This window comes from Garra rufa, chromosome 24 (genome assembly GCF_049309525.1).
Source record: "Garra rufa chromosome 24, GarRuf1.0, whole genome shotgun sequence".
Classification (NCBI taxonomy): Eukaryota; Metazoa; Chordata; class Actinopteri; order Cypriniformes; family Cyprinidae; genus Garra; species Garra rufa.
The window spans coordinates 23,946,056-23,958,447 of record NC_133384.1 but is presented as its reverse complement, the minus strand read 5'-3'; positions in this window follow the sequence as shown (position 1 = coordinate 23,958,447).

The following is a 12,392-nucleotide window of genomic DNA, read 5'->3' as shown; positions in this document are numbered from 1 at the left end:
AGATTTTTTAGAATTCTTAGAATAGAATGTTACAAAGATACAGCATTTATTTGAAATCTTGTGCAACATTACAAATATCTTTATCTTTTGATAAATTTAGGTTATAAATGTAAATAGTATAGAATAAAAAGAATACTATGTGGTATATTTGTTCACTCATCTTGCTGTTTAAAGTTGTTTTCCACCCAGTAGTAATTCCTCATCTGTTGTCTTTTGTTATTTCTTTGTTGTCTGTAAGTAACAATCAGATTAACTTGCGTAATATTAGCCTGCTAACTATAGCTACCAAATTTTCTCAGCGGAACATATTTTTTTTTCACCGTACACAACTACAAAAAGTACAACTGAGAAATGAGAACAGGCTGACGGGGAGCACAAATAAAAAGCAGGAAGCCGGGGAAGGAAATATCTATGGCAATTCATTTTCGGAGCAGAACAGTTTTGTGTTGCGCAGACGGCAGCCATTGCACTTGTTTTTCATATTACTTTTCTCATCCTGGAGGAGGCGTGATTGATTTTTCCTGGCTGTGTGATGACTTTCAGTCGGAAAGTTGAGATAGCATCTAACTCGTGCCCAGAACCTCCCAGGCTAATCCGTTTGAAATTCGCCTTGATTGTTTCTGAACTGCCATTTCCAAATTTCTTCCCGCTTCTCCACACGCCCGTGCCTTTCTTAAACAGTCAGAGTCTTTTGGAAAACTCTGATTTGACTGAAAGGATAGACAGGGGACGGGGAGCCCGGTGGTCACCCTCACCTTGGGGGCCTCGGGGAGGTGTGTATATATGCGTCCGTCTGTGTAAGTGTACCCCGGCTCACTGGCACCTCCTGGGAAGCCAATGTGACTGACTGCTCCTGGCTGCATAGACTTGCACACGCACCATCATTAATGCGTATTATTGCTCTCCCACTGTCAGGCGCTGAGACAAACAGCCACCGCCAGATTCTTGTTTTTTTTTTTCTTGTTCTCCCTCCTTTCTTTTCTATCCCTCCCTCTGATTTAGACTGCAGAGCAGGCAAAAAACACAGCCGAATTATTTGCGAGAAGCTTCATTTTTCTGTTATCTCTGCCGACGGCTGATAACAAAGCTACAAGCTAATATGGTTTGATTTGTTTGTCAGTCATTCATCATGTGACCTTTACCAGTATCGCTAATACTTCTAGAGGATTGCGGTGCGAGATGGAGAAATGAAAGAGGGTTGCCAGATTGCTTTTACAAGTACCAGTGGTCAGCTTTGGCAATTTGTGCATTACGAAGAGGATGGAAAGGGATTGTTCTTGTTTTTTCTCAGTTTCACTATGAATTATAGTAGCAAAATGTCTAATTTCCTAGCATATGTATTTGATTTGTAGACGAAAAAGAGTTTAAAGCATAAAAACAACAAGTGTAAGGCTGCTTTGAATTGTTGTTGTTTAAAAAAAACAATTTAATTGCATTTTTGTTTTTGTTTTTTTGTTTTGTCATACAGTGTAACAATCTTGTCAGGCATATTTACAACAAAAATCAATTTATGAAACATTTAAAGATTACTTACTTTCACCCCAAATACTAATTAGTTGTAATTCGATATATTTAAAGTTTTCCACTCTCCTAGATTTTTCCTATTTGTCAGTACGATTTTTTTTACTAATTTAAAACGCAATAAAATTTAATATGCTCCTTTATTATTTGATGTATTTTAATATGTACAAGTCAGAATAAGCATGTTGTTCGAATATTTACATAAATATTTTGTTAAACTGAATGACAATGTAACCTTTCAACCAAAATTTGACATTTTATTTTATTATTATGTTTGAAACCTTAAAAGAAGACACTTTACTTACAGTTAATGTGCTTTCTAATTAAAAAAATTACTCTCGTAAATTTTTCATGTGTTTGGTTATTTATCTCATATAGGAGTCAGTTAGAGCTTCCAGTATGCTGATTCAGAAAGCAGGTAAATTAGATTCAAGGGGTGAACCCGGATATTTTTTTGGACATTTATATGGCAACCAAAGGGGAATTCAGCAGTCAATTCATTTTCAGTGCATCTCCTGAATTGATTTAGAAATGGAAGTGATATTGACCTGAACCTGAACAGGGTCAGTATAAATCAAAATGCTAATTCTTGGACTCTTGGGTTGGTAAATAATTATGAATTGCAGTATGATGGCCTGTATAAAAAGCAAGCCAAGTCTATTGATTTTTTTCTTTCCCCCTCAAAAAAAAAAAAAAAAAAAAAAATATTAAATATGTTATCAATTTTTTCTAATGCATTCAATATCAATATATTATCAATTAATATTTTATTATATGTTTTCATTGGAAACATTAATATGCACTTATCACAAAAATACTTTTTACAATATTAAGTGACAAATAGTATATTAACCTTAAAGCACGACCTGATTTTTTTAAACCGCCTCACGAACTAAGAATACTTCTACAGCATTTACAAAAGCTGTTTGTTAATATTAGTTAATGGAATGTGAACTAACAATGAACAACTGTTTTTAATGACTAACGTTATTCATTCATTTTCGTTTGTTTGTTAATACATTAACTAATGTTAACAAACAACACCTTATAGTAAAGTCTTACTGTTACCTGTTAGTTTACATGTAAGCATATGGTGCTCAACTAAGGCAGCCAGACCTACAGCATTTCTCTTTAGTGTCAAAACCTGCCAGCTACTAGTCAGCACTGGGTTGCCATGGAGACCAGGTCAGGAATAAGCCTTTACTTCTCAGATGTCCAAGACATGCTCTTGTCACTTGTGGAACTATGAATTTTGAATACAGGTCAGGAGATGTATATCGGGGAAATAAGCTGGGAATTGGACCATAATGGCAGCTTGCGTTCACAGGTCCTTGAAATTCACGATTCAATCTTAAAAACAGCCATTTTGGATGACCTTTTTTTATTGCTTTTAGGTGTAATTTGCGTATAATTTGAGCGACGGAACTATAGAGAGAGGCGGAATGAAAAAGGAGATGAAATAAAACAAGATTAGTATTTTTAAGTCATATAGGGAAGGATAGTAATACAGTGTAACACCAGCCTTTCAACTCTAAGGAGCTTTTATTGAGCACTTGAAGGTTTTTAAGTATCTTAATTTCAATGCAGTTTAAGCCATCTGCATAATACTATTTTTGTTTTGCCAGATTTCCATAATGAAGACATTCTGAAATGGACAAAAGAAAGGGTTTAATGTGGATAATAGAGATTTGCCATAAACCCTTCATATGGATCAAGTGCTCAATCTCATTGTTTCTTCACCAGACTGGTCTTAGGAATTTAATACTGTAATGTCAACACAAGGATGTTTATTTTCAATTTCATAATTGATGTACAGTATGACCTTATAGTGAACAATAAATGTACTAAAATGTATTTGAAATGCATTTATTTCATGCTAAGTATACTACAAATACATTTACATATTTATGTACTTAATAAAAATACCCTTTAGTTTACTAAACTGGTATAATTGGAATTGTGTGGAAGAAGTCCAATGTGAAACTGGACCACAAAACCTGTCATAAGGTTTCCTTTTTTGTAATTTGTACATCTTTCCATTGATGTATGGTTTGTTAGGATTGGACAGTATTTGGCTGAGATAAAATCTGGAATCTGAGGGTGCAAAAAATCTAAATATTGAGAAAATTGCATATTATTAATCAAAATTTAAGTTTTGATATATTTACGGTAGGAAATTTACAAAATATCTTCATGAAACACGATCTTTACTCAATATCCTAATGATTTTTTGGCATAAAAGAAAAATCGATAATTTTTGACCCCTTTTTTTTTTTTGCTCCCTTTGTGGTCGAGTTACATTTCAGGTTCATATACACTCTAAAAAATTGCTTATTGATAGATGTTCACCTTTTGATTATTTCTGATGCCTCTAGTAATTATGTGTCTGATTAATTTATTTTAATTTAATTTAATTTTTAAACAATAGTTGAATTAAACAAAACTACCCAGAAGGCTGGGTTAAACATTTAACCCAACCGCTGGGTTTGTCCGTATTTCATCCAGCGCTGGGTTGTATTTAACTCAGCATTTTTTTGAGAGTGTGTATTTGGTTTTCACCAAATAATATTAGTTACAAGCAATATTAAGCGTAACAACTGTTTTAAACATTATTTGGACAACTTTAAAGATGATTTTTCTAAATATTTTGCACCCTCAGATTCTAGATTTTCAAGTAGTTGCATCTTGGCCAAATATTGTCCTATCCTAACGTTCCGTTTCAAAAAAGTTATAAAGAAGCTTTCCATTGATGTATGGTTTGTTAGGATAGAACAATATTTGGCTTAGATACAACTATTTAAAATCTGGTATCTCAGGGTGCAAAACATTTTTAAATATTGAGAAAATTGCCTCTAATATTGTCCAAATAAACTTCTTACAGTGGCAATGCATATTACTAACCAAAATTTAAGTTTTGATATATTTATGGTAGGAAAATTACAAAATATCGTCATGAAACATGACCTTTACTTAATATTCTAATTATTTTTGGCATAAAAGAAAAATCAATAATTTTGATCCATACTATGTATTTTTGGCTATTTCTACAAATATACCAGGTCACAAATATACAGGGTCACATATTTGATTGTGCAGATTTAAAGAACCATCTTTTCCCTACCTTTTTATAATCTGAAGAACCATCTTTGTGAAACAGAAAGGTTCTTCAGATTTTAAAGGTTCTTCATGAAACCATTTAGACAAAAAAGGTTCTTCTATGGCATCGTGAAGCACCTTTATTTTTAAGAGTGTATTTCAACTATACTTGGTGTGAAATAAATGCATTTTAAATATGATTCCCTTTTTATTAGGGAATGCTAGATTTAATATCTTTCAAAGTCATTAGTTTTTGTTTATACGTGATTTTTACCACAAAAAAGTTAAATCGATCAGTAAATGTGTGATGTATAATTCATTTGTTTAAATCCGCAACATATCTTTCATAAATAAATGGTTGTTCTCACCTTGAAGCCCTCCGTCCTTCATTTAATTGTCATTAAATAATTCAAACAGCATATTGATTGCACTTCAGATTTGACCCCCATATAAATTTCTCACCTGATGGCTGGCGACGGCTTCCTAATCAGAAATGTTTTATCTAATGGCTTACAGAAATTCATCACTTATTCTCTCAATAACGCCGTTTTATGACAGGATCCCTGTCATTCGGTCTCCTCGGTTTCACCCTTTCCTGACCTTTGCGATGCCCGAACGTGTCTGGGTTATATATTTTCCGTCCCGACCATTAGCTAGTCCCTAAACCGCTAGTGAAAAGGATCAACTCGGAGCATTTCTACAGTTCATTCATTTTGTTGCTCCCCAGTGATCGGTCGGCCTGCCTTTAAATCCCTCTTTTATTGTACACTGCACTGACAGAGGCAGCCTTGTCTTTCATTTCCTTGATGTGCTTTGTACAGCTGTATGGCCTTTGTTTGTATTGATACTAACATTACCATAAACCACCACCCAGGGGCCAGAAACAATCGACTAACTCTTACCAAATCCAATACACTTTAGCTTATCAGCCTCTAAGTTTTAGTTTGGTTCGGATGGCACACGCCGCATGCGGTCCGAGCTTGAGCTGGCGAGCGACCGAGTGTCAAAAGGGAATTGAATCGGAGGCATAGATCACTGTCTTGATTTCTGATGACTCAGATTTACCAATTTTTTTTGTCTCTTGCCACTTCAGTGCTTCGTTGGCTCTCACCTTCTGTTCAGGTTCAACAATAGCAGGATTACTCTTTTAAAAAAGAGGGATTTGGCAGAGATGAGTATTTAAAATGAACCGCCTTTGAAAGACGGACATTAATTATCGCCCTTGCGAAAGAGTCACAAACGCTTTACTCATTACCAATGGAAATGTGCGGGGGTTTGTGGGGGAATTAAAAAAAAAAAAAAAAAAAAAAAAAGTTTCTTGTATTGTAAATGCAAAAACGGTGCCTGACCCTTTTTTTGTGTTCCGCCTAATGGGAGGGTCATATGCTTCTTGGAACTTGGTAGGATCCCGGAGTCAAGCTTTGTAAAATGGGGCCATTGAGAGTTCAGTTTCCGATACATGCTTCAAAGGCGTCAGCTGCATCTTTGATGTGGCCTCTTAAGTGAAGTAATGGAGGAATTGTGGCAGGCTGAAAATAATGGAGGTGAATCTAGCGTCATTACATGCTTCATTTCTTCAAACATTCTAATCCCTCTGATTCCACACATTTATGCTGTCATTCTTAGAATGCATCAATATTTATTACTATACTAATGCACGGTGTTTCGGCCCTAATGCTGAATGCATCTGCGTTTGGTGATTTCACACTGATGTAGTGTCCTCTTTGGTCACGTATGAAGCTCAAAATAGCCTCTTTTACAACATATAAAATGCACATATTCTGTATGGAGCTTTTGGATTAAACAAAAGCATAAAAAAGCAGAAGGTCTGCTCCTTCTCATCAGTGTGGAAATGATCAGAACCTTGCTTGATTTTAGAATTGAAATGAAATAATTTTAAAAATCTAATAAAAGCTGTCTGTTTTTTTTTTTTTAAGAGATTGCATCATGTTTTCAATTATATTTTAAGAAATTTTGCTTGCATGATCATGGTTTTTTACATATATTTTTGACGGGTATATTTGTAGCAATAGCCAATAATTCATTGTATGAGCCAGAATGTTTTTTTTTTTTTTATGCCAAAATCATTTGGATATTAAGTAAAGATCATGTTCCATTAAGTATTTAGCAAATTTCCTACCGTAAATATATCAAAACTAAATTTTTGATTAGTAATATGCATTGCTAAGAACTTAATTTGGCAAACTTTAAAGGTGATTTTCTCATTTCTTATTTTTTGCACCCTGAATGGTTTCGTGGTCAAGGGTCACATTTCAGGTTTATATACACACTAAAAAATTGCTTATTAATACATGTTCATCTTTGGATTATTGCTGAGTTGTATCATTTTTGAGAGTGTGTATTTGGTTTTTTTTTTTTTTTTTTTTTAATGTTTTATTTATACATTTTTAATACACATTACAAAGAGACACAAAATAAAGGACAACAAAAAACATGTAACAGTAGGCAAATACACTGAAGGGTATTTTGACAAAAAAAGAGACAAAAAATCAAACAAAAAAAAAAAAAAAAAAAAAAAAACACTAGTGCAATCTTACATACAGAAAATACAGGTCTACAGTGTGCTGACCAAAACTAGTATCCAGTACCGAGTTGGGGGTGGGGACTCAATCACAAAGAACAGGGTCAAGCTGAAGAGTTTGGACATGTTTGCGAAGGGGTTCCCAGAGCTTGATGAAAATAGTACTAGGTCGGTGAAGAGAGTACCTAATTTTCTCTAATTTCATAAAATAAAGAACGTTTCTTATCCAACCAGTGTGAGAAGGAGGGTAAGGGCTCTTCCAGTTCAGAAGAATTAACCGCCTAGCCAGAAGAGTTAAGAAGGCTACAAAGTCTGCAAAATGAGAAGGTAAAGTATGGCCCGGTGGGAGAACCCCAAATAAACCAATAATTGGACAAGGTGGGATATCAACATTGGTAATAGCAGACAATGAGACAAATATTTGCCTCCAAAAAGAAAGCAGGGAAGGGCAGGACCAGAACATATGAATTAGAGTAGCTGAACCGGAATGACACCTGTCACACTCAGGGTCAATAGACGGGTTGATGCGAGCTAGCCTGCTCTTGGACCAATGAGCTCTATGCACTACCTTGCATTGTATGAGTCTGTGACGTGCACAGATTGAGGAAGAGTTAACCCTGTTCAAGACCGCTTTCCATGTATCCTCGTTAATGTCCATTCCAATGTCTTGAGACCAGATGATACGTAAACTATCAGAAAAAAATTGCAAATTAACAATATTATTAAATAATTTAGAAATTGAACCTTTAGCACAGGGATCTATGCCCAGTATGGTGTCCAGATCTGAAGCAAGAGGTGCATTTGGAAAATTAACAAATTTTTTGCGCACAAAATCTCGAATTTGTAAATATCTAAAGAAATGAGCTTTAGGGACATTAAATTGAGAGGTCAACTGATCAAAAGAGGCAAAAACACCATCAATGTAAAGATCACCAAAAGAAACCAATCCAAGGTCTCTCCATGAGGCATAAGCACTGTCCAACATAGAAGGGTAAAACAGAGGATTGGAGTGTATTGGGGATAATAAAGGGATATTATGAAGACCAAAATGCCGCAAAAATTGGTTCCAAATTTTAAGACTGTTTTTTACAATTATATTATTTGAATATTTAATTGGGGCCATTGTATATGGGAGGCATAAAAGAGCAGCCAAAGAGGAGGACTTATTACATGAAGCGGACTCAATGTGCAGCCAGGACGGGGGATTCTTTAAGTTGCATGAATGTAACCAATAGAGAGTGGAGCGTATGTTTGCTGCCCAATAATATATTTGAAAATTTGGAAGAGCTAGACCACCCAATTGTTTTGTTCTCTGAAGAACACTTTTTCGGATCCTTGGGGTTTTTCTGTTCCAAAGAAAACTAGAAATAGAACTATCAAGTGTAACAAAAAAAGACTTTGGAATAAAAATAGGAATACACTGAAATAAGTATACAAATCTAGGAAGTACGTTCATCTTAATACAGTTAACCCTACCGATCAAGGATAAAGGGAGGAGAGACCAGCGATTAAAATCCTGTGTAAGATGATTAATTAACGGGACAAAATTGTGGTCAAATAAGTCTGAGAAGCTTTTTGTAACATTTATGCCCAAATATTTAAAACTCTGTAAAGAGGATTTGAAAGGTAAAGATGCTAATGGGTAATCCAAGGCTGCTGTATTAATGGGCATCAATTCACTTTTACTCAAATTCAACTTATATCCTGAAATCAGGCCAAAGTCTGCTAACAATTTCAACACCAAGGGAATGGAGGTACAAGGGTCAGACACGTATAACAAAAGATCATCTGCGTATAAAGACAGTTTGTGCTCCAACTCACCCCTCTGTATGCCAGCCATTGCACTGGCTCTTAAAGCAATTGCCAACGGCTCAATGGCTATTGCAAACAGTAGAGGCGAGAGTGGGCAGCCTTGTCTAGTACCGCGACCAAGGGAAAAATATTTAGAGTAGTTGTTATTTGTTCGCACACAGGCCATCGGAGATGTATATAAAAGCCTAATCCAAGCTACAATTTGATCAGGAAACCCAAATTTCTTCAGTGTGTAAAGCAGATAACTCCACTCGACTCTATCAAATGCCTTTTCGGCATCCATAGAAATAACTAATTCTGGAGATGTATTTGAAGAAGAGGAGTAAAGAATATTCAAAAGGCGTCTAATATTATGAAAAGAGTGTCTATTTTTAATAAAACCTGTTTGGTCTGGTGAAATTATAGCTGGAAGAACAATCTCCAAACGTCTAGCTAAAACTTTAGCTAATAATTTGACATCAGAACAAAGTAAAGAGATGGGACGATAGCTACTGCACTGGGAGGGATCTTTATCTTTTTTAAGGATAAGGGAAATAACAGCCTGTCGGAGAGAAGGGGGGAGGATACCTGAACTGTAAGACTCATTAAACATGTTAAGCAAAAGAGGAGACAATTTATCAGAAAATGTCTTAAAGAATTCTACGGGGAAGCCATCAGGCCCTGGGCATTTGCCGTTCTGCATCAAATTCAAAGCAGTCTTAATTTCTTCCAATGTAAGTGGAGCTGCCAAATTAGAGGAGATATCAGAATCAATACAAGGTAAATTTAGAAAATTGAAAAAATTATCAAATTGAGCCTCTTCAACTATGTTTTCTGAAGTATATAAAGAAGCATAGAAGTCTTTAAACATGTCATTAATAGTGAGTGGGTTAACTGAAGACCCAGTGGGGGTGGATATTTGAGTAATAAAATGTGAAGCAACAGACTGACGTAGCTGATGAGCAAGCAATTTACTTGATTTGTCACCAAATTCATAATAATTGCAACGAGTTTTATGTAAAGCATCAATTGCCTCATCCGTAGCAAGTAAATCAAACTCTGTCTTTGTTGTGAGAAACCGAACAAAAAGGTCTGAATCTGTTGAGTTAACACATTTAGACTGGAGGTCTGACAACAAATTAAAGAGTTTGGCCCTACTTTCACTCATTACTTTTTTCTTATATGCTGCATATGAAATAATTTCTCCCCTTAAATAAGCCTTACATGCCTCCCAAATAGTCTTAGGTGAAACTTCTGGGGAAAGATTTGTGGAGATAAATAGGTCAATACGATCATTAATAACTGCTATAAACTCAGGATCTTTAAGTAGTAAGGAGTTAAAACGCCATGGTGACCTAGACATCGAAAAGCCTGGAAGAGCAAAGTCAAATGTAACAGCGGCATGGTCTGAAATTACTATAGTATTATAAATACTTGAACTAATCAATGGAAGCAATTTATTATCAACCAAAAAATAATCAATACGGGAGAAAGAATGATGGACAGGAGAAAAGAAAGAGAATTTTTTTGTGTTAGGATTAAAAAAGCGCCAAACATCAGAAACAGCATATTGCTCCATAAAAAGCTGAATAATCCTACTAGATTTAGACTGTGCACAGAGTCTGGAAGACGAGCGGTCTAGAAGAGGGTCTAAACAACAGTTAAAATCCCCACCCAGAATTAGTTGATTGGAATGTAAATCAGGGAGGGAAAACAAAAGTTTTTTGAAAAATGCCTCATCGTCCCAATTAGGGCCATATACATTAGCCAAAATCAAGCGGGCTCCATTTATTTGTCCTCTAAGAATAATAAAACGCCCATTTGGATCCGAGATAACCTCAGAGACAGAAAAAGGAATCGATTTGTGGATGAGAATAGCTACACCTCGGGACTTACTCTGGAAACTAGAATGGTAGAGCTGACCTACCCATCCCTTTCTAATCTTTAGATGATCAGCAGGCATAAGGTGCGTTTCCTGAATAAAGGCTATGCTAGTATTCAAATGTTTCAAATAGTTAAGAACTTTATTTCGCTTCACCGGGGAGTTAAGTCCCTTAACGTTCCAACTAGTGAATTTCAGTACACCACGAGTTGCCACCTTGTTACTCATCAGGGACATTAATAACAAATACGATAAACATGACCACGTCTTTGAGAACCCACCCCACACGTGCATACACAGCCCAGCCAACATCGCAAGTGGCTAGTAGCATTATGAGGATACAAAATGCAGTAAAGGTGATTGCACACAAATAGACAAAGAGAGAAAAAAAGAAAAGAAAAGAAAAAAGCAAACAAAGAAACAAACCAACCCTTAAACCCACCCTTACACCAGCTGACATCAAAAACTGCAGCTGGACCCGCTTTACCATAACAGGCAAGTTTCCTAACACCTAGTCCTCCCAAAAAAGATAGATACCTCAGTAATATACATATCAAAGGTTACTGACAGTGACAAACATAGGCTTCAAAACAATTTGGAGGAAGAGGGAAAAAAAAAAAAAAAAAAGAATAAAAGCAATTGCATACAAAATACAAAGGGGCAGTAACACTAGGTGTCCCAAAATTGGCAAACAACTAAATAAATTGGGTTTTATCATTAAAACCGAAGAGTCTTTGCAGCAAGTTTTTAACACAGCAACTTCAACATAGATTTAGCAAATTTAACGTACCGTCCAATGTAAAATCCACTGGGCCAACCACCCAAGTTGTTCCTTAAGTAATACACAGAAAGGCCAAAAAAATAAACAAGTCTGCTCACAGTAGCTATAATAAAGCCTGACTGAGCTTATTGTAAATCTGAACCAAAATCCAAGTACTGGTCATACCTCATTTAGAAAGAAAGAAAAACAAAACCAACATATGCAATGCAAAAGAGGAAAATAAACAACAAGCCTTAAGTCAGCATACTATAAATAAAATTAGCTTTTAAGTTCAAACAAAAAAGTCTTTATACTGAGCAGGTTTGGATCTTAAATCCACAGGGTCAACATCCCAGAGTCTCTTTGGAGAGGAAGGCGGCCAAAAGGATATTAAAGACTGTAACGTTACGTAGTAGAATCAAATCCAACGAGTTTACTGCTAGTCCGAGCTCTGGATGAAATTGTTAGCTTCCGAAACCGAAGCAAGCCATTTCTTCTCACCGTTTGGAAGTGTTATTCGAAGTCTAGCAGGGTAGAGAAGCGCAGGCTTGAGTCCACGTTTGTAGAGTGACGACATCACATCTTTATACTCGGCGCGAAGTTTCAAAACATCAGGGCAGTAATCCTCAAAGATACGAATCTTGTGGCCATCGTATAGCAGCTCACCCTTTTTGCGAGATTCGCGGATGACCAAGTCCTTCATTTGAAAGCGATGAAATCGCAGAATGACGGGTCGCGGTCTCTGCCCTGGTGCAGGTTTAGGTGCGAGGCTACGGTGAGCTCTGTCCAGCTCGGGCGGC